This window comes from Pan paniscus, chromosome 9 (assembly GCF_029289425.2).
Source record: "Pan paniscus chromosome 9, NHGRI_mPanPan1-v2.0_pri, whole genome shotgun sequence".
Classification (NCBI taxonomy): Eukaryota; Metazoa; Chordata; class Mammalia; order Primates; family Hominidae; genus Pan; species Pan paniscus.
The window spans coordinates 73,005,253-73,029,319 of NC_073258.2; the positions used below are offsets into that span (position 1 = coordinate 73,005,253).

The 24,067-nt window shown below is 42.5% G+C and overlaps 1 protein-coding gene across 10 annotated transcripts in view; it reads right to left on the bottom strand.

Annotated features, from left to right (window-relative positions):
• NUMA1 (nuclear mitotic apparatus protein 1) overlaps positions 1-24,067 on the bottom strand; it is a 77,354-nt gene that overhangs the window by 52,402 nt on the left and 885 nt on the right. For 6 of the 10 annotated variants that reach the window (XM_055093733.2, XM_055093730.2, XM_008968657.3 and 3 more), the window contains exon 2: positions 14,182-14,251. The exons of 1 other annotated variant lie outside the window; for it this stretch is intronic. The gene's annotated coding sequence lies outside the window, so the exon portion shown is untranslated. Of the gene's footprint in view, positions 1-12,447; positions 12,575-14,181; positions 14,252-24,067 lie in introns of all 10 variants that reach the window. 3 more of the 10 variants (XM_055093736.2, XM_063608639.1, XM_055093735.2) reach the window with 1 other exon arrangement.

Here is a 24,067-nt window from a genome sequence, read left to right on the forward strand (position 1 = left end):
ATTATTTTCACTTTACCAAAGAGGAATGAAGTCCAGAAAAGTTAAGTTTACCTTGTCTAAGGTCATACAGCTAAAAAGCAACTGGGCCACGATGTAACCACGGTTTTCTGGCTCCTAATCTGGGGCTCTTTCCAGAAGACTCACCTGAGATAACATGAGCCACTCACTTATGAACCAAGAGTCATCATCCCTATGTATAGTTTCACTGCGTTTAAAAATAAAACAATAGGGGGATAGTGACTGGGAAGGGGCTAATGGTATGCTGGTAATGTTCTGTTTCTTGATGTAGGTGCTAGTAACACAGGTGTGTTCACCTTGTGGAAAGTCCTTGAGCTGTAAACTTTGTGTACTTTTCTGTATATATGTCATACTGTAATTATTAAATACCAGGCAAGCCAGGTCAGGAGGCTTTCACTTGTAATCCCAATGGCTCAGGAGGCTGAGATGGGAGGATCACTTGAGCCCAGGAATTCAAGACCAGCCTGGGTGACAAAGCAAGACCCCCATCTCTCAAAAAAAAAAAAATTCAGCTGGGCGCGGAAGCTTACACCTGTAATCTTAGCACTTTGAGAGGCCGAGGCAGACAGATTACCTGAGGCCAGGAGTTCGAGACCAGCCTGACCAACATGGTAAAACCACATCTCTACTAAAAATACACATACACACACATACACACACACAATTAGCCAGGTGTGGTGGTGCATGCCTATAATCCCAGCTACTCAGAAGGCTGAGGCACAAGAATTGCTTGAACCTGGAAGGTGGAGGCTGCAGTGAGATGAGATCATACCACTTCACTCCAGCCTGGGTGACAGAGTGAGACTCTGTCTCAAGAGAAACAACAACAAATAAAAAAAAATTAGCCAGGTATGGTGGCATGCCTGAAGTCTCAGCTACTCAGGAGGCTGAGGCAGGAGGATCACTTGAGCTCAGGAGTTTGAGGCTTCAGTGAGCTACGATTGTGCCACTGTACCCCAGCCTGAGTGACGCAGCAAGATCTCATCTCTTTTTTTTTTTTTTTTGAGTTGGAGTTTTACTCTTGTTGCCCAGGCTAGAGTGCAGTGGTGTGATCTTGGCTCACTGCAACCTCCGCCTTCCAGTTTCAAGCGATTCTCCTGCCTCAACCTGCCAAGTAAGCTGGGATTCCAGGTGTCTACCACCACCCCCAGCTAATTTTTGTATTTTTAGTAGAGACAGGGTTTCACTATGTTGGCCAGGCTGGTCTTGAACTCCTGATCTTGTGATCCGCCTGCCTCAGCCTCCCAAAGTGCTGGGATTACTGGCATGAGCCATCACGCCTGGCCAAGATCCCATCTCTTTTAAAAAAAAAAAAAAAAAAGGCAAGCCAAACTGATAATCAAAACTCAGGAACACTAAGTTGGATGCGTCACATTTTTTACTCAATTTCTCAAACAGTAGCTACATATAGGACATCTACCAGTTATATAAGGATGTACAAAATTCTTGCACACTCAAATAACATATCCACCCAATTGTCCCAATCCAGACTGTCTTAGTGATGTGAAAGAATCTGACAGGACTGGAAGTAACAGAAGCCCAGGAAAGGGCGGAGATTTTTGTTAATGAAAACAAAAATGGCATTGAAAATGGAACTATCCTACATCTTCATCAATGATGAGATATCTCAATTTCAGAGATAACAAAAATGTGAAAAAAAAATGGCCAGTGACAATTGAAAGATACTATCAATTGTAAAATACACCCCAATTTCAGTGTTAAAATATTAAAAAAGCAAAAAAAAAAAAAAGAAAGAAAGCATTTTAAAACAAAGGAAATATAATATTCTAATCTCAAAAGGTAGCTCAATTGTGGGATAACAGATTTGTGAAGCACATCTCCTTGTACAAGCTCTTTGTTTTAGAGATAAGGACACTAAAGCCTTCATTTAAGTTATTAAATAACCTTACTAAATTAAAGCTCACACATCAGAAAGTTGATAACTACAATTACAAAGCTGGTTCCTTCAATGCTCGTTCTCCTGCCACTACCCAGATGCCTCCTTTAAATCCAAAAGAAGATTTACATATTAATTCCATATTAAAACTCTATTTTGACTTTCATATTTCTTTACTTCATTAACTCACTAAAAAATAATAAAAGTTAACCTTTAAAAATCAATTAAAGCTGGGCGAGGTGGCTCATGCCTATAATCCCAGCACTTTGGAAGGCTGAGGCAGGTGGATCGCCTGAGGTCAGGAGTTCCAGACCAGCCTGGCCAACATGGTGAAACCCCATCTCTACTAAAAATACAAAAATCAGTTGGGCATGGTGGCAGGCGCCTGTATTCCCAGCTACTTGGGAGGCTGAGGCAGAAGAATCACTTGAACCCAGGAGGTGGAGGTTGCAGTGAGCCAAGATTGTGCCACTGCATTCCAGCCTGGGCAACAAGAGCAAAACTACATCTCAAAAAAATAATAATAATAATTAATTAAGATGAAACGATGTTTAGGAAACTTCATTTCTTGCTTATACAAGTTTGTTTTCCTTGTTCTTCAAAACCAGTGAAGCAATACAAAGTTAGATAAAAGACAAAATTAGTAATCTCCCAGCCCCTTTCCATTCCTCTCCAAGGCCTCCTACAAGATGAGAAATGGTAACATATTTTTGTGTCCCCCAAAAACATAAATACAAATATATTGGAAAGGGTTTTGTTGTTCTGTTTTTAGAAAACTAGGTTGAAACTTTACACATTGCTCTGGAACTTATCTCATCTAACAATTTATCAACATCTCCCCAAGCATCAATAACTAAAATTCTAACTCATACTTTTAAAAAGCTACATAAAAGTCCATATAAGGGATATCCATAACGTGTTCACATATTTTTCTATTGAGGAAATGGCTATTTTCAGTGTTACCATTTCAAACAATGCTGTAATGAGTATCCTTGACGTATTTCAAGTGAAAGAAAAAAAACTATTTCTACACACATACTTTCCTTGTTGTCCCATGTTTTGATTACTCCCGGTCTCATCATCATCCCTACCTCCCTTGCTCAGAGAATCATCCTCAGGGTCCAGTGTGATGACAGAGAGCAAAGTAACTTGGAGAATGTCAAGACAAGACATGTGATAGTTACTGTTGGTAAATTGGAAATGGCCTGTCTTGGCTGCCTCTCTCAGTCACTTGCACATGCTATCCCCCTCCTCCCCTTACATGTGCTCCCTGTTCTGGTCTCAGCAGCTGCTTCCAACTCAACTGATGTGAGCACAGCTAGCTACTTTGTCACACTCCTAACCCTGGCAAGTGCAGACAGGCCCAGGAGCTCTCCAAACAATTGGAAAGGAGAAGGAATACATTATCACTGTGAAATAATATAATGCGGAGGTATCTAGAGTAAAATGTAAAACTCCCTCTTCATTAAGCCTCAACCCACATTTGCCAGTGACACTCCCCAGCTCAGAAGTGACCACTGTTAGAAGTCTGTTGTACAACCTTTTGGATTTTTCCTAAGCATGTACACATACAGGTATATATTCACATACAGGTATGTGTGTTTGGTCTACATATCTGTAATCATACCACATAATATGTTCTGCAACTTGCCCTTTTCACATAAAAATTTATTTGACATGTTTCCATACCAGCAAAAAACAGATTCCTCACATTTTTAATTAATTTTTTTTGAGACAAAGTCTCACTCTGTCATCCAGGCTGGAGTGCAGTGGCACCATCATGGCTCACTGCAACCTCGACCACCTGGGCTCAGGTGATCCTCCCACCTCAGCCTCCTGGTAGCTGGGACTAAAGGTGCGCACCACCATACCCAGCTAATTTATTTGTAGAGATGGGATTTCACCATGTTGCCCAAACTGTTCTCAAACTCCTAGGCTCAAACAATCCGCCCACCTTGTCCTCCCAAAGTGCTGGGATTACAGGTGTGAGCTATCATGGCTGGCAATTCCTTAAACTTTTAAAAGCTTAAAAAAATCCTATGTAAGAATGTGCCACAACTTTATTTTCCCATTTTGCTACATCTGGACATTTAGGTTGTTCACAGTGTTTTGCATGTCAAAGAATGCTGTATTGATAACACTGGCAGCACATCTCTAATTTTACACACAAGCTAATATTTCTCTAGGATATATACCAATAATTAGAATTAATGGGTTGAAAAGCTTGTGTATTTTAAATGTCAACAGATATTCCCAAATTACCATCTAAAACTGTACTAGTTTATAGTCTCACCAACAGAGGATAAAAATTCCCATCTACACCCTTCTACCAATATATTTTATCAATATATAAGATAGAATATATTATTGTTTTAATTTGTATCTTATTTCCAGAAAAGTTAAACATCTCCTCACATATGCAACTGTTCATTCTTATTTCTTATGAAAGGTATTACCATTTTGATTTTAAACGTGAGGGTTCAGAGATGCTAGAGTGACACAACCAGTAAGTAGCAGACATCAAAGCTGTTTTTTTAACAATTTCCCATCAAAACTAGGCCTCTTTCTGTCAAGTGTAATTCCCCCTACCAGCAGCCAGCAAACTATGGCCTATAAGTTAGCAGCCCATATTTTGTAAATCAGGTTTTACTAAAACATAGCCACGCCCATTCATTTAAGTATTGTCTATGGCTGCTTTTGTTCTCCAATGGCAGAGGTGAGTAGTTACAACCACATGGTCTGCAAAGCCTAAAATATTTACTACTGGGGTCTAAACAGAAACAATAACTTGCCTAAGCACAGTGACTCACACCTGTAATTCCAGTGCTTTGGGAGGCTGAAGAAGGTGGACTGCTTGCTGTTTGAGCCCAGGAGTTCGAGACCAACCTGGGCAACATGGCGAGATTCCATCTCTACAAAAATTAGAAAAATAGCCAGTTGTGGTGGCATGCACCTGTAATCCCAGATACTCAGGAGGCTGAGGTGGGAGGACTGCTTGAGCCTGGAAGGCCAAGGCCGTGGTGAACTGCCATTGTGCCACCACATCCCAGCCTGGAAGACAGAGTGAGACTCCATGTCGAAAACAAAACGCACGCACACAAAAAAAACAAGAGTTAAAAACTAAAGAAAAGCTCAGGTCTGGGCACAGTGGCTCATGCCTGCAATCCCAGTACTTAGGAAGGCTGAGCGAGACCCCATCTCTACAAAAAATTTAAAAAATTAGGCTAGGCACGGTAGCCCACACCTGTAATCCCAGCATTTTGGGAGGCCGAGGCGGGCGGATCACGAGGTCAGGAGAATCCAGACTGTCCTGGCCAACATGGTGAAACCCCATCTCTACTAAAAATACAAAAATTAGCTGGCCATGGTGGCGTGTGCCTGTAATCCCAGCTACTCAGGAGGCTGAGGCAGGAGATCACTTGAACCAAGGAGTTGGAGGCTGCAGTGAGCTGAGATCGTGCCACTGCACTCCAGCCTGGCGACAGAGCAAGACTGTCTAAAAAAATTTTAAAAATTAAAAATTAGCCAGGCACAGTGCTGTGTGCCTGTAGTTCCAGCTACTTGGGAGGCTGAGGCAGGAGGACCCCTTGAACCAAGGAGTTCGAGGTTGCAGTGAGCTATGATCACACCACTGCACTCCAAAATCTGGGTGATAGAGCAAGACCCTGTCTCAAAACAAAAAAAGAAAAGCTTCTCGGTGGGGATTAGTTATGGTCTAATTGGCCACAGCCAGAGCATGGCTATGTTACAGTGTGTGGCTCATTTTCAAATAACTTTATATGCAGTATAGGTCTGGTATATAATCCCAAAGGAAAGAGCCCAAAACACTCAAATGAAGTCAAAAGACTTATCTTTACTTATGGGTTGCAACACTAAAAGATTTTCTATGCGCTACTCTTCGTCTTCCTTGTTTCTTTTCTTTTTTTTTTTTTTTTTTTTTTTGAGACAGAGCCTCATTCTGTTGCCCAGGCTGGAGTGCAGCGGTACAATCACAGTTTACCACAGCCTCAACCTCCCAGGCTCAAGCGATCCTCCTTCCTCAGACTCCTGAGTAGCTGGGACCACAGGCAGGTACCACCACACCTGGCTAATTTTTGTATTTTTTGTAGAGACAGGGCCTTGTCATGTTGCCTAAGCTCATCTCAAACTCCTGGGCTCAAGTAATCCTGCCTCTGCCTCCCAAAGTGCTGGGATTATAGGCATGAGCCACCATGCCTGGCCCCTTATTTAATTTCATCTGGTTCCTACTGTCCTTCAATGATTTTGACAATGTAGTTCCTACCCACACACCACAATAATACAAAACCAAAGCAAACTCCACTATGTCTGCTGCTAAACACCCCCAACAAACACACATACACATCACACCACACCACACAACACGACACAGGTGTCTCCTTCCCTTTTGCTAGCAGATTCGCTAGGAAGCAGCTGCACATTTCCAGCAAGTCGAACAAACTGCTGAGAGCTAGGGTCCCTGACCATTGTGGGAAAGGAAGGCCAATTCTCCCCTCTAGATTGTACCCTTCTGAAGATCCTGGCCATGAAAGAAGTCATTTCTCCAGAGAATTTTAAGCCATTCAGTTCCTGTACGGCAGGCAGGAAAGGTGTCATCCTCCCCATTTCATCAGTGGAGGAACTCAGTGTAACTTGTTTCATTTCCTCTTACTTCAAAAGGTCATTTTAAGTAATAGGGTCATTTAGGTAATATCAGTGATCTTTTTAATTTCTCCTCGCATTCTCTCCCAAATTTTGGTTTTACAAAATAATGGTTAAAAAAAAAAAGCTATCATACTCTCCACGAAATTTAACTTAATCTAGAATTTTGAATGAGAAATTAATAATCAAAGAACAGTGCATTTTAGGCCAGGCACGGTGGCTCACTCCTGTAATCCCAGCACTTTGGGAGGCCAAGGCGAGCAGATCACCTGAGGTCAGGAGTTTGAGACCAGCCTGGCCAACATGGTGAAACCCCATCTCTACTTAAAATACAAAAAAGTAGCTGGGTGTGGTGGTACGCACCTGTAATCCCAGCTACTTGGGAGGCTGAGGCAGGAGAATCGCTTGAACCTGGGAGGTGGAGGTTGCAGTGAGCCGAGATCGTGCCATTGCACTCCAGACTGGGGGACAAGAGTGAGACTTCATCTCAAAAAACAAACAAAGAACAGTGCATTTTCTTACACAAATAAACAGGTATTAAGTGGTTCTCTGGATAGGAATTTGGCAATACAAATCAAAATTAATGCCTATAATCCTAGCACTTTGGGAGGCCAAGGTGGGCGGATCACCTGAGGTCAAGAGTTTGAAACCAGCCTGACCAACATGGAGAAACCCGTCTTAAAAAAATACAAAATTAGCTGGGCGTGGTGGCACATGCCTGTCATCCTAGCTACTCGGGAGGCTGAGGCAGGAGAATCGCTTGAACCTGGAACAGGTGGAGGTTGCAGTGAGCTGAGATCGTGCCATTGCACTCCAGCCTGGGCAACAAGAGCGAAACTCCATCTCAAAAACAAAACAAAACCTTGATATTTGGGCCAGGTGTGGTGGTGGCACATGCCCAAAATCCCAGCACTTTGGGAGGCTGAGGTGAAAGGACTGCTTGAGCCCATGAGTTCAAGACCAGCCTGGGCAACATAGTGAGACCTCATCTCTACAAAAAATAAAAAATTAGCCAGGCATGTGCACACCTGCAGTCCCAGTTACTCGGGAGGCTGATGTGAGAGGATCACTTGAACCCTGAAAGGTTGAGGCTGCGGTGAGCTGTGATCATACCACTGCACTCCAGCCTGGGTGACAGAGTGAGACCCTGTCTCAAAACAAAGAAACAAAGAAACAAAAATGTTCATATTTGGCTGGGTATGGTGGCTCACACCTGCACTTTGAGAGGCCGAGGCAGGATGATCTCTTGAGGTCAGGAGTTCAAGACCAGCAATCTTCTCGCCTCAGCCTCCCAAAGTGCTGGTGCTAGGATGATGGGTGTGAGCCACTGCACCCAGCCTAAGATAGTAAATTTTGTTACATACATCTTACCAAAACTCAAAAAAAAAAAAAAAAAAAAAAAAGCTGGCTGGGTACAGTGGTTGAAGCCTGTCATCCCAGCACTTTGGGAGGCCAAGGTAGGAGGATTGCTTGAGCCCAGGAGTTCAAGACCAGCCTGGGCAACACAGTGAGACCATGTCTCTACAAAAAATTTAAAAATTAGCCAGGTGTGGTGCATACACCTATAGTCCCAGCTACTCAGGAGGCTAAGGTGGGAGGATCACTTGAGTCTGAGCCTGGGAGGCTGAAGCCGTAATAAGCTGTGATCATACCACTGCACTCTAGCCTGGGCAACAGAGTGAGATCTTGTGTCAAAAAAAAAAAGAAAAAGAAAAAGAAACAAAAAGAATTAAAAAAAAAAAAATCTCATGTTCTTTCATCAAATAATTCCAATCACAGAAATAAAAGTTTAGGAAATAATCTGAAATACAAAGATATATGGACATTAATAGAATTATTTATCATTCTGAAAAACTGAAGGAAAACTAAATATCTAACAATAAATTATGGCAAGAATATACATATGATGAAATCTTATGCAGTCACTTAAAGTGTTTTAAATAAGTTTGGCTGGGTACAGTGGCTCACGTCTATAATTCCAGCACTTTGGAAGGCTGAGGTGGGATGATTGCTCAAGCCCAGGAGTTCAAGACCAGCCTGGGCAACATAGTGGACTCCACTTCTACAAAAAATAAAAATAAAAAAAATAGCTGGGCATGATGGCATGCGCCTGTAGTCCAGCTACTTGGGAAGCTAAAGCGGGAAGATCACTTGAGCCCAGGAGGTCAAGGCTGCAGTGAGCTAGGATTGCAACTGTACCACTGCACTCCAGCCTGAGTGACAGAGCAAGGCCCCGTCTCTGGGGGAAAAAAAAAAAGTTTTAAATAATTTTAATGACATGGGGAAATACTCAAGAAATGTTGAATTTTAAAAGCAGGATATAGGCTGGGTGCAGTGGCATATGCCTGTAATCCCAGCCCTTTGGGAGGCCAAGGCAGGTGAATCGCTTGGGCTCAGGAGTTCAAGACCAGCCTGGGCAACATGGTGAAACCCTGCCTCTACAAAAAATAAAAAATTAGCCGGGCATGGTGGCATGCACCTGTAGTCCTAGCTATTTGGGAGGCTGAGGTAGGAGGATTGCTTGAGCCCAGGAGGTTGAGGCTGCAGTGAGCTGTGATCGTACCACTGCACTGAAGCCTGGGTGAGAGAATGAGACCCTGTCTCAAAACAAACAAACAAAAAGGCAGGATAAAACTATTATGGTATGGCCCCATTTTTAAAACTATATATACAAATATTTATAGACAGATAGATATATCATATACATATTTATCCCTCTCCCCACATACTTGTGAGTTTGTATATGTGTATGTATACGTGTAAGGAAGTATACCAAATAATGTTCATTTCTGAGTTGTGGAATTATGGGTGCCTTTTACTTTCTCCCTTAACACATTATTTTTCATGTTTTCTAAATAGTACCATCATATACAATTAGGAAAAAATTACTTTCATATTGTTTAATCTAGTAATCTATTTGTAGATATGTATCATAAGAAAATAACCAAAAACGTAGACAAAAACTTATGCATAATAATGTTCATATAAAGATACACAAAAAACTATTAATAAATAATGGTTACTTCTGCAGGGCAGAATTAGGGTAAAGACTTATTTGGGGACTTATTTGTTATATCTATTACAAAAATGATTTGAAAAAAATTCCATTATTATTTGAAAAAACCTGAAAGCATATAAAAATCCTATATGATAGACTATCATGCAGCCACTACAAATATTTATGAAGAGTATATATAAATTTATATAATGAAAAATGGTAATTGGGGAAAAAAGCAGAATATAAAATTTTAGGTAATATATGATCTGGAAATTGCAAAACCAGAAATATACAAGCACAAAATACTGAAAGAAAATAGGCTAAAATAAGAACAGTAGTTTTCTCCAGATAGTGTGATTATGGGTGATTTCAGTTTTCTTCCTTATACTTCTCTGCGTTTTTCACATATCCTAGAATGAATATATACTATTTTTCAATCAGGCTTAAAAAATGTTTTTGGTTTCTGCCCTATAATGAAAAGCCTGCTCCTTGTGTGAAATTTTATCCACAAAGGATTATCAGCAGTAAGCAACCCATTAGCAAGAAGACTGTTCATAATGTATATGCCTAAGAAAATCATCTTTGGTGGGTCAGTGAGCTCAGTTTAAAGGGACACAGCTCTGACCACTTCCTGCCTTCTTGCTTTTGGAGTTGTTTTAGTAAATATAACTGAGGAATCAAGTTCTCAAACATGAGATGCCTGACAAACTTTATACTGTACTGTAAGAACCAGGACCACCACCTTCTCTCAACCTAACCTCTAAGACTTTACACTTAAGAATAGACAAGACCGGGCCGGGCGTGGTGGCTCATGCCTGTAATCCCAGCACTTTGGGAGGCCGAGGTGGGCAGATCACCTGAGGTCAGGAGTTTGAGACCAGCCTGACCAACATGGAGAAACCCCATCTCTACTAAAAATACAAAAATTAGCCGGGCGTGGTGGCACATGCCTGTATTCCCAGCTACTCGGGAGGCTGAGGCAGGAGAATCGCTTGAACCCAGGAGGCGGGGGTTGCGGTGAGCCGAGATCACGCCTATAGCCTGGGCAACAAGAGCGAAACTCTGCTCAAGAAAAAAAAAAAAAAAAAGAATAGACAAGACCTAAATAACATAGACTGGGTCATGTTAGTCTGTAAATCAAAAACACTTAACAGCTAATTACATGAAGAATAAAATCCAAATTTCTTAGCATAACACTTAAGGTTCTCTAAGATCCAACCCTCAAATTTCCTTCCCAGCCTCATCTTCAGTTCATTCCCTAAAATATCCTCTACCTCGGGCACATTTTCCCCATACATGCCAGGCATTTTCCAAGCTGTGTGCCTTTGCCCATGGTGTGACCTCCATTAAATGCCCTGTCTCCTAAACCTACTGAACTCCTATTCTTCCTTTACAACCTGGCTCAAATGCCTTCTCCCAAACTCTCCTTATCGCCCCCAAAATCAGGAACAATTGTTCTTTCCTCTATGTGCTCCCATATTGCTTGTTCCTCTACAAACTTAATTACAATCCTCCCTGGGTGGATGCTAGCTGTAATACTTGTTTCATTTTACTAAACTCCTGGAGGGCAGAAACCATTTTAAAATCATTTCCACTCCAGCACACTGCTTGCACACAGTAGGTACTAAATATGCTGCCTGAGTAAATGACAGCCAATTGGCCCTTATCTGAATTCTTTCAGTGGTACAGCCAGGGATGGCAAATTGTCAAAGAAGCTAGTCCCTCTAATTGCAAGTTATACATATAGCATGAGTGACCAGCAGAAAATGTCAAAGGCCTGCCACTTTAAGAGCACTGGCAAGATGACTATGTTTACACAATCCTAATTAAAACTAAAGGGCAATGAGGGAAAGAAGAGAAATAGGGAGATTAAGAGGTGTGGATTCTACAGGTCACCTCCTCTTCTTAGTGAGCTTGCTAGGCACTAGGCTGGAAGATCTGAGCTACAAAGTAGCCTATTTTATCTTTGGGGTAGACTGTAGGATCTAAGTATTGAAAAGCAACTAATTAGGCCACTTTGTCCTCCAGCAACTGGCCCTGCTCTTGGGCATTAACTTCCAACTGGTACACAAGGCTTTTTCTCTAAATGAATCCCACTGTACCAATCATTAGGAGAATCCCTTTAAAAAAGGCTTGAAATTAATAACAGCAGGAAACAAAGTCTCTCAATCCTCTGAATCACAATATCCACACTGTCCATTTTGATGAAATTCACCCCCACCTCCTTCAAACAATAGATCCTACCAAGGAATGACTTCTCTCAGGACCAACATGTCCTGTGATTGTTTTTCTGGAGCAAGCTTCCAGTGCCTGCTTCTCATTAAATAGCTACTTAATGTCTGATCACCCAGCTGTGACTATAAGTAGAGAGTAAAGTAACTATAATTTAGGAGGTAAAAAGGAAATTCCACTCCTACCCCAAGTGCAGTAGTCAAACAGCTTAGAATAGACATTTCCCTACCTCAAACCTTCTTAGGCTTATCCAATTTTCAGATCTAGAATTTTTAGCATCTCTTAACTCTTTCAATATAAAAATGAGGAAAACAATGTTTAGAGTAAGAAAGAGAATTGCAAATGATTATACAGTAACTTAGTGACAGAATCTTTTGACCAGGCTAACACCTCATTTAACTGATGAGTTTTCAAGACTACTGTTTCCAGGAACAGGTTACAGGGCACTACAATATAATCAGCTTAATTTGCATATATTCAAGATAACAGCCCCTAGGCTTGACCCCTTCACCATCTTCCTGCCTACCTTTTTTCAAACCCACAACTGCTAACAACAACAAAAAAATAAATGTAGTGATTTAATACATCATTTCTCCCTAAAAAAAGACTGGAGCTACCAAACCATCTGCTTCAGCCTCACCACCTGGGATTCATCTTGATTGATTTGGGTGTGTTGGTGGGCAGTGGCTGCCACAGCCTGAAGAACTCTTCCAACTCTTTCTGGGGGTCTTCTGGAGATGGGACTGCAATGGCTCCTCAGCTGCAGTTTCCTATAGAGCAACATGTTGAAACACACTTGTTCCCTCAACACACTTGTGTTTCAGCCCTCAACACACTTGTGATTTGGGAGGAGTACCAGGAGAAAGACCAGTTTTTGGCAGGGCGCGGTGGCTCACGCCTGTAATCCTAGCACTTTGGGCGGCCAAGGCGGGTGGATCGCTTGAGGTCAGGAGTTCAAGACCAGCCTGACCAACGTGGTGAAACCCTGTCTCTACTAAAAATACAAAAAATTAGCTGGGCATGGTGGCACATGCCTGTAATCATAGCTACTAGGGAGGCTGAGGCAGGAGAATCGCTTGAACCCGAGAGGTGGAGGTTGCAGTGAGCTGAGATCCCGCCATTGCACTCCAGTCTGGGTGACAGAGAGAGACCCTGTCTGGAAAAAAAAAAAAAAAGAAAAGAAAGGCCAGTTTTCTCCATTATCTAGTCACCCCAACCTATAAGCAAGCATATGCACAGTCACTATAAAGGAAAGTGACTTGTTTTCCAGCAGACATTTCTAATCTTATTAAATCAAATGAAAACTGCAATCAAAATACTCTCCTTAGGAAGTTATTTACTTATTCTAACAAAACACTTCTTTGGGAGCTGCCTTTAAAGTCTACTCCATGTGAGACAAACAGAAAAATTCGGTGTTACTGTTTTATAGTCACACCTCATCCTTCACCAAAAAAGGTATTGCCTTGCATGAATCTTTGGCTCACGGCATCTTCTGGCTGTTTCTAAAAATTGAATCCACCAAGCTAAGAGTAAAGATTTGCTACCTCTGAGGATATTCAAAAGATTGGCTCAGAGGCAGTCTGAGGCAATGACACCATCACCAAAGGAAATCTAAAGGCTGAGAACACAATTACTTTGAAGGGGTCAAACTTAAAAACATTCTAATTGCCCCATAATTACAATCAAGGGGGCAAGACATGTACAATATCTGTCACATTTGTTCAACTATTATATCACTTTATAATTACACATTATATAATGATAAATTTTGGCCCTGGAAGAAATCTTCAAGATCATATAATCCCAACTGTCCCTTTTTACATATGAGAAAAGTTCAGTCCATTGAGGTTAGGCAATTTGTCCCTGGTCACACATCTGGTTAGCAAGTCAGGATAAGAAACCCAGACACCCAAACTCCCAGCATAATGCACCCACACATACTTATGTATACAGCTCCTCCTCCCCTGCTTCTCACTTCCTTCACTCCCCTGATCAAAAGGGACAGAAATAACTTGGGACACTAAAGCACACCAAGAATGGTTCTGAAACCCAGTAGCAGAGAAATGATGGCTTAAAAACCAGGACTTCTCTGCAGTGGCCTCAATGGCCAATGTTTAGTGTCTGGCTCACAAGAGTTCTGGGCAATCTACCTCAGAGCAAGGGCCAATGAAAACCTCTGGACACCACCCTCCCACAGTTAGAAAAATATCTTTATTAAACCTCTCTGCTCTCCTCCTACAGTAACCTGTTTGCCTCAAATAATTGAAAGACGATCACTTTGAAGAATCTGGGTCAGGGAAAAAGTAAATGGTAGAGATCCTGCTCAGGACAAAGCTGACCTATGAAAAACTAGAGGGCAGAAACCATTTTGACTTACCTCCTGGTGGAAGCCTCCACACACTAGAACAGGGTGATCTCCAGCAGTCTGGCTTAGAATTAGTTTCCACCTAGGGAAGGGGCAAAGGGACAGGAATGATTATTCATTCCCCTAACCCACCCACTCTTAGTCAGCTCAGCCTCACATTATCCTGGGCAACCCCAGCGTTCTGTGGATCAGACAGCAAGCAGAAGGGAAGCCATGCAGGCCAGGTCAATGGGGTGAGTCAGTGGCAGAGCAGGAAGAGTCACTGGGGCAGAAATTCTGGCCTTCTGTGGCAAGACTGCCAAGCCACACCCACACTTGGTCAGCACTGTGAAGGCCCTGCCCTGTTAGGATTTCAGTCTTTAAGCCAGAAAGCTTCTTCCTCAGGAGGCCCCACACCACTCTCATTTTCAAGTGTCTCTCCTCCTGCTCAAAAATCTTCCACAGTTTTCTTCTCCCTAAAGCATCATATCTAAATTCTTTGGCTTAACTTTCCAAATCCTCCATTATATGGCCTCAAGTCATTTATTCAACCTTATTTCCCACTATTCTACAGAACATACTCTGAATTGATCAAGCCAGTCTTCCCACTTCTCTCTGCGTGAGCCAAGCCTTTTCTCATTTCCCTGCTTTCAATTATCCAGGAGTGGTAAATTCAAACATCTTCAGGGGTCAGGCAGGTAACAGAAACAAATTATCCAGGCAAGGCCCAGTGGCTCACAGCGGTAATCCCAGCACTTTGGGAAGCCAAGGTGGGCAGATCGCTTGAGCTCAGGAGTTCGAGACCAACCTGGGCAACATAGTAAAACTCCGTCTCTACAAAAATACAAAAAATTAGCCAGGTGTGGTGGAGTGTGCCTGGGTCCCACCCACTTGGGAGGCTGCAGTGAGCTGAGACCGTGCCACTGGACTCCAGCCTGGGCAACAGAGTGAAACCATGTATCCAAACAAAACAAAACAAAACAAAATGAATGATCCAGTGGGGCACATGGCAGATCTAGGAAACGCTGCACCCCCCTAAAGGCATTCAAATATTTTAATTCAAATATTTATGTAGTGTCTCACTGTGAGCATCACGATAACCTTTTAAATAGTTATTAATACTCTATCTTGCAAATGAGAAAACTTCCCCAAGGTTAGGTAACTGGCAAAATGCTGGGCACAGTCTCTAGACCTGTCTGATGCCAAAGCAAGAGCTCTACACCATTAGGCTTCTAGCAGTGCAAACACCATGGAAGATACAGAACCCTCAAAGTCACTTTTCATGATACACAACCTTAATAGTAGGATGGGAAGCCCAAATCACAGCTTATCTAACCATATCCCAACTGCCTCCAATTCTGTTCATTTTCCAAACCCCATCTTTCTGCCAAAGTATTTCATTCCTAGTTATCCAAGTCCTACTGAATTCCTTCTTCTGTAAATTCCTATAAGGTTTATAGATTAGACAACACAAATAAGTGCTAAATTATATACTGTCTTGCAAAATCAGATACTGCTTCTATGTATTTTAGTGTCAGCCTCATCAATCAAACTATTGTATTAATCTATATAGTTCTTCTACCAAAAATGCCTAACCTGAATCTAATCAAGAAGAATCAGACAAATGCTATGAAAGACAAAAAGGCATTCAGATTAAAAAAGAACTGTTCAAAGTTAAAGCAGACTAAAGACATGATAGTCATGACAACTAAGTGCATAAATACATGCATGATCCTTCAATGAATCCTGAATTTTAAAAAACTCAATAAAAGACATCATTGGGAAAAGATGAGAAATCTGAACAAGTATTATATACTGGATGTATTGAATCAATGTTAAGTTTCCTGAGTGTTAATAGTACTGTAGTTATATAGGAAGATACCTTTTTCTTAGAAAATACTTGCTGAAATAGGGATTAAATAACATGATATTTACATCTAACAGTCAAAAAGATTCAGAAAATGAAGGATAAATAGAGAGCAAATTTGGCAAAATGTTAATAGTGACTCTAAATGAGAAGTATATAAGTATTTGTTACATTATTTTGCAAAATATCTATAGGTTTGAAAATTTTCAAAATAAAATAATTTAGTAAGGAGGGAAATCCTGTATTATATACTTTTTTATATACTCAGCTCTGTGACAGATATAATAGGCACTCATTACATTAGGTATCTGCTCACTACCTAAGGAAACTGGGCATTTGGAGGTCAGCAATCAGACAGAGTTTACTTTGCTGCAGCTCATGAGGGGTATAGTAGGAAATTCTTAGGGAATAACACATTGTCACACCACAGGAAATCTAGAAAAGCAGGCAATTACCTCACTCCTCATTGAGGCCATCACAGAAGTACAGGCACTGAACAAATGCCCACTTGCTAGGCAGAATGCAGCTGCTGCCCACACGTTAGTACCCAGTGGTAAGCTGGATACAATGTGACCTCAGAGGACCAAGAGTTGAGGTCACATTGCATCCACCTTGCCACCGGGTACCAAAAATTTGACAACCTGCAAAACAAGTGTCTCTGGCCAGTCACAGGAAGGCACTCAAGTATCAAATAAACATGCCTGAAATATATGCAGTCTTTCCTCCTCACCAGATAAACCAGTCCTCAGCTGCAATAAGGCAGAAGAAATCTGCAAGGCTGAATCACTGGTATTTCCTGTGCAGACTTCAAAGAAACTGGCCCTTCAATAGGACAGAAAGGGCAGGCGACACAGCTGCCAACAGAGGCCTCAACCCAGGAGCATGCTATGCAATAATGCCTTCTCTCCCTTCTACAGCCATCAGATACCTCATTTTTACTTCTGCCAAATGGCCCCTTATTACCGTGACTGATTACCTAATAGCCAACCCTTTACCTTAGTTCTCTCCTCCCCTCAATGAGACCCAAGATACTGGCCTTTCTAGACAGCTCCTCCTCCAATTTGCCAGAGGAATTGTCAAAACTATTCCCCTGGCCAGGCGCGGTGGCTCACGCCTGTAATCCCAGCACTTTGGGAGGCCAAGGCGGGCGGATCACACTGTCAGGAGATAGAGACCACGGTGAAACCCCGTCTCTACTAAAGATACAAAAAATTAGCCGGGCGCGGTGGCGGGTGCCTGTAGTCCCAGCTACTCGGGAGGGGAGGCTGAGGCAGGAGAATGGCGTGAACCTGGGAGGCGGAGCTTGCAGTGAGCTGAGATCGCGCCACTGCACTCAAGCCTGGGTGACACAGAGCGAGACTCCGTCTCAAAAAAAAAAAAAAAAAAAAAAAAGCTGCCTAGGCCAGGCACAATGGCTTACACCCATAAACCTAGCACTTTGGGAGGCCGAGGCAGGAGGATTGCTTGAGCTCAGGTGTTCAAGACTAGCCTAAGCAACACAGCAAGACCTTGTCTCTACTAAAAATCAAAAAAATTAGCCGGGTGTAGTCCCAGCTACACTACTTAGGAGGCTGAGGTGGGAAGACAGCCACTGCACTCCAGCCTGGGTGACAGAGCGAGACCCTGTCTCAAAAAAAAAAAAAAAAAAAAAAAGTTGCCCACAGTAGGAGGTAGAGGAGAGGCCATTATTAAGCACACTCTCAGTAAACCATGAATCTGACAGAGCTACCCAAAACATCAATGCAGTCTTAAGCTGCATTAGTAGAAGATGACTCTATGCCCCACCTTTGAAGAGCAAAGTTAGAGGACTTGCAGAGGAAGAACACCAATGACCATGGCGAAGGGTCTAGAAGTATATCATTTCAAATATGGAGGAGGAACTACACACTTTTAGCCAGGGGAGAACAAGAAAACTTTTTTCAAATATACGCATAGCTTTCACATAGATGAGGAGAAAGACTTATGAGTCCACTATAAGAATACAAAACCAGAACTAATGAGTGGAAGTTACAGGAAGAGTGATTTTGGTTTGCCACAGGGAAGAAATTTCAGCATGTTGTAGAAGTTCAGAATGTGGGATGTAGAACCCAGAATGCTTGGATTAGGATGTCAACTCCACCACTTATAAACTGTGTGGCTTTGGGGAGATTAATCTACCTGTGCCTCAGTTGCCTTCCCTGTAAAAGAGAATAGTAATAATAGAACTTAGCTCACAGAGCTTTAAGAAGTAGCTTCCGGGGCTGGCTGCGGTGGCTCAGGCCTGTAATCCCAGCACTTTGGGAGGCTGAGGCAGGTGATCACCTGAGGTCAGGAGTTCAAGACCAGACTGGCCAACATGGGGAAACCCGTCTCTACTAAAAATACAAAAAAAATTAGCTAGGCGTGGTGGCACATGCCTGTAATCCCAGCTACTCAGGAGATAAGGCAGGAGAATCGCTTGAACCCGGGAGGCAGAGGTTGCAGTGAGCCAAGATCACACCGTTGCACTCCAGCCTGGGCACCAGGAGCGAAACTCCATCTCAAAACAAAAACAAAGACAAAAAAAAAAAATTAACCAGACGGTAGTGGTGTGCGCCTGTAATCCCAGTTACTCGGGAGGCTGAGGCAGGAGACTCATTTGAACCTGGGAGGTGGAAGTTGCAGTGAGCAGAAATCACGCCACTGTACTCCAGTCTGGGTGATAGAGAGAGGCTCCATCTCAAAAAAAATAAAAAGAAGTAGTTTCTGTAAAGTACTTAGAACAGTGCCTAGTTCACAATATATGCTGGAAAAAAAATGTTACCTATTGCTATTACTAAATGTTGATACAACAGACCAGGCTGGGTGTGGTGGTTTGTGCTTGTAATCCCAGCACTTTGAGAGAACTGCTTGAGCTCAAGAGTTTGAGACCAGCCTGGGCAACATAGTGAGACCTCGTCTCTACTAAAAATAAAAAGAGTTGCCAGGCACAGTGGCGTGCACTTGTAGTTCCAGCTACTCAGCAGGCTGAGGTGGGAGGATAGCTTGAGTCCAGGAGATCGAGGCTGCAGTGAGCTATGATGACGCCACTGCACTCCAGCCAGAGTGACAGAGCAAGACTCTGTCTCAAAATAACAAACAGGCTGGGTGCAATGGCTCACGCCTGTAATCCCAGCACTTTGGGAGGCTGAGGCAGGTGGATCACCTGAGGTCAGGAGTTCGAGACCAGCCTGGGCAACATGGTCAAACCCTGTCTCTACTAAAAATACAAAAATTAGCTGGTTGCAGTGGCACGTGCCTGTAATCCCAGCTACTTGGGCGGCTGAGACAGGAGAATCACTTGAGCCCGGGAGGCGGAGGTTGCAGTGAGCCAAGACTGCGCAATTGCACTCCAGCCTGGGCAACAGAGTGAGACTCCATTTCAAAATAAATAAATAAATAAATAAATAAATAAATAAAATAAAAATAATATACAATACAAAAAACAGAACAGATAACCTGAAGCCCTTCCTACTAAATATGCCTAGAAGTGCTCAGAAAAATATAATAAACATCCTTTTAGACCGTGCCAGCTATTAAGGTATTGTCTCTCAGCTCCAAATCTACCCTGTTATGCTCCGCTTTGTGATGCTGGGGCCTGGACTCCACTAAACCCCATTTCACATTTGCCAGCTGGCTCCCTGTCAACAGGGGGTGCTAAGGGGAAAACAGAAGACAAGAGAAGGCTACAAGGGACTTCCTCCTTCTTGTAGCCTGGTGTTTCTTGACAACAGAAGTTGGTTCTTCCCAGTTGCTTTCTAAACTCCCAAAACCAGCCTCCTGCCCCTCAAAGGCACCAGCATCAGCTAAGTAAGGCTCAACAGAAGCCAGCTCCTCCAGGTTCCTCCTATAAGGGCCTGAGAAACCAGCAGCACCAGGTAACACCCTCTCCAGAGAATCTGGGTACAGCTATTCCAGATCCCTCTAGACTTCTAGGTTCTGGTAGCCCCAACCTTCCTCCCTTTGTTTTTCAGTCCTGGATGAGAAAAATTCTTTATGCAGTTATTATATTGAAGTTACTTTAATATTCCCTTTCTGCTTTTTCAGCCCTCCACCAAGGGTTTAAATCAATCTCCTTTATGGAGTTCACTCTATTGTGTGGTTTCTGTTTTGCTGATTGGATCTGAACTGACATATAGATAAACTGAGCTCTCAAGAAAGTAAGAAAAATCCCCAGGAACCAGAAACAAAGAATTAGTGAGGAGGATTAGCGAGCTGATGACATAGCTGTCCTAGCCGTGTATGGAATTTGTAACACCCTCATAGGTTCAGAAGACAGATCTTGAGTCCACAAAAGGCACTGAGATCCCTGTGCAGAGGCTGAGATTCTTAAGTTTATACTCAGTAAGATAAAGACTAGGAAAAAAAATCTGTCCAGAGAGAAATAAAAAACTTGCCTTGCTCATCTAGTGAGAAAGGAGGGAAAAACCTTCTAGGAATTCAAAACAGACTGGGTGAAGTGGCTCATGCCAGTAATCCCAGCACATTGGGAGGCTGAGGTGGGTGGATTGCTTGAGCCCAGGAGTTCGAGACCAGCCCGGGCAACATGGCAAAACCCTGTCTCTACAGAAAATATAAAAATTTGCCGGGTATGGTGGTGTGCACCTGTAGTCCCAGCTACTTGGGAGGCTGAGGTGGGCGGACTGCTTGAGCCCAAGAGGCAGAGGTTGCAGTGAGCCAAGATCCTGCAACTGCACTCCAACCTGGGCAACAAAGCCAGACAGATCCTATCTCAAAAAATAAAATAAAATAAAATAAAATTCTAGAAAGCAGACATTAATATGTAGTGAAAAACAAACAAACGATCAGTGGTTCCTGGTATCAGGGTGAAAGGAAAAACGGACTGTAAAGAAGTATGAGAGCCGGGCACGGTGGCTCACGCCTGTAATCCCAGCACTTTGGGAGGCCGAGGAGGGCAGATTACCTGAGGTCGGGAGTTCAAGATCAGCCTGACCAACATGGTGAAACCCCATTTCTACTAAAAATACAAAATTAGCTGGGCATGGTGGTGCATGCCTGTAATCCCAGCTACTCAGGAGGCTGAGGCAGGAGAATCGCTTGAACCCAGGAGGCAGAGGTTGCAGGGAGCCGAGATTGCACCACTGGACTCCAGCCTGGAGAATAAGAGTAAAATCCATCTTAAAAAAAAAAAAAAAAGCATGAGAAATCTTTTGGGGGTGAGAGAAATCCTCTGTATCTTGATTATGGCTGCTGTTTACAGGTGTAGACATCTGCCAAAACTCAACTTTCTTGAAAATTATTACAGACACAAAATTGAAAACATGAGACAAAAACAAGATCACGAAAAACAAGCAGATTTGAAAATGAACCAAAGAGCACTTCTAATAAATGAAAAAGTTAGCTAATAAAAATAAGAATTCAAAAAACAAATTAGACCTAGCTGAAGAGTAAACTAGTATACTAGAAGATAGATATAAGGAAATTATCCAGAAGTTAACACAGAAAGATAGAAAAGGAAATTATGAAAGAAAGAATAAGATGTAGACGACAGAATGAGGAAGTTCAACATAAGTTAAGCATGAGATCTGAGAGAGGTAAAGAGGTAATGATTGGGAATTTTTACACAATTAGTGAAAAGATATGAAATTTCAGATTAAGGAATTACTATATGCCCCCAGTATATAGTGATTTAAGAAAATTAAATTCACACCATGTAATGGAAGTACAGAACACAAATGACAGCAAAGAAGATCTTAAAAACAACCAGAAAGAAAGACAGGTTACCCACAATAAAATAAGTTAATTTGCAAGCATAGTTCTCAAGAGTAACAACAAAAAGCCAGAATTTCAATGAAAAAACACTTTCAAAGTGCTAAGAGACAATAATTGGAAGCCTAGTACCCAGCTAAACTACCAATCAAGACTGAAAGTGAGCTGGGCACAGTGGCTCATGCCTATAATCCCAGCACTCTGAGAGGCCGAGGCGGGAGGATCACAAGGTCAGGAGATCGAGACCATCATGGCTAACACAATGAAACCCTGTCTCTACTAAAAATACAAAAAATTAGCCAGGCGTGGTTGCGGGCGCCTGCAGTCCCAGCTACTCGGGAGGCTGAGGCAGGAGAATGGTGTGAACCTGGGAGGCAGAGCTTGCAGTGAGCCGAGACTGCGCCACTGCACTCCAGCCTGGGCAACAGAGTGAGACTCCATCTCAAAAAAAAAAAAAAAAAAAACTGAAAGTTAAATAAAGATTTTTTAAATGAAGACAGTGTTTACCACTAACAGATTCCCACTGGACAAACATCTGAAGGATGTATGTATCTATGCAATAAAAAAGGAAGGAATAAAATGCAAGGAAAAATAGTGAAAAAGCAAACAGTAGACATACATGGGTAAAACGAAATAATCACTAACAATACAAAACAATAAACATATTTTAATTGTGTTGGGGTCTCACTCTGTTGCCCAGGCTAGCTAAGAACTCCTGGGCTCAAGCCATTCTCCCGCCTGCTCCTCCTGCCTCAGCCTCCAGAGTAGTTGGGATGACAGGGCAAGCCACCATGCCCAGCTACAAAATAATAATTATTAATTAGAATTGTTCAACTTCGAGATGGATTGACTTTGGGAATGATCTCATTCTAGAAAGTACTCATTTTGAGTCTGGACAACACCTTTTGGTATGTTTAGTGTACACTGGGTAAGAGGCTAAATTAAATGACCACACCATATATTAGGTTAATGCAAAAGTAACTGTGGTTTTTGCCATTACTTTCAATGGCAATAACTGCAATTACTTTTGCACAAACCTAATATCTTCTGATCATAGTTTTATCAATTAGACACAGCTGTCCAAACAGCCCCGATCAGCTCTGTTCAGCCACCTGAGCAGGGCTTTGCCCTCATCCTAAAAGTTCTAGAATTCAAGTCTTATTTCAAGGCATTCTTCCCACTTCCATGTTCCACATGTAAAAAAGAATTCTACGTTTCTTAACGAGCTTTCAGGTAAGATCTTTAAGCTTTTGGAATGTACCGCTTTTCGCTGTGAACTAAGAGCTTAGACATTACAATTAGTCATCCCTTGCTAGAACTTAGGCTACGAAAAGAATACTTTGGAAGCTTTCACAAAGAAGTATGTGGTTCTTCCTCTAAAGAAGAAAATACCACACAGAAAGAGGGAGTGAGGAAACATACACCCATCTGTGCTGACAGAAAGCTACCTTACATGATCCTCATGTTCGCCCCAGGTTCCCATATATTCACAGCAGTAAAGATCTCCACAAAGTAGAGAGGCCCAACTCCCTTACCATTAAAGCTTTAACGACCAGACAACCCAGAAGTTTGGAAACATAGAACCAGGCAACAGATACTAGAGAGAGGGAATTATGTGTTAAAGCAAGAAAATATCATCACGTTTTCAAGAGGGAGTGCCATTCCAGTAAAGAGGACAGCTTAATACTGAGGTTCAAATGCCACTAAATGAAAACGGGAAAGCGAAATTCCTGTGCCCTTTCAGCCCAAGAAATTATTCCAAAGCATACATTTATTCCCATTACATGTCGCAAATCCTGCCTAGCCATTAGGATACAGTGACGAAAAAGTCTCTCGTTATCTAGAAGGGCAGACAAACACGCAGACTTTTAAAATACCAGATGGCAGGCCGGGCGTGATGGCTCACGCCTGTAATCCAAGCACTTTGGGAGGCCGAGGCGGGCGGATCACGAGGTCAGGAGTTCAAGACCGGCCTGGCCAAGATGGTGAAATCCTGTGTCTACTAAAAATACAAAAGTTAGCCGGGTGTGGTAGCGGGCGCCTGTAATCCCAGCTACTCGGGAGGCTGAGGCAGGGAACTGTTTGAACCCGGGTGGCAGAGGTTGCAGTGAGCCGAGATCGCGCCACTGCACTCCGGCCTGGGCGACAGGGCGAGACTCCGTTTCAAAAAAAAAAAAAAAAATGACAAGTGCTAACTCAGAGGTAAGCAAAAGAGGCGGCAGCATCAACCCAGTGGGCTCCCGCCCACCCACAATCTTCACACAGTCACACCACTTATAGTCATAAATTTGTACTCTCCGAGGTGCGTGTATGAAACATGTTATC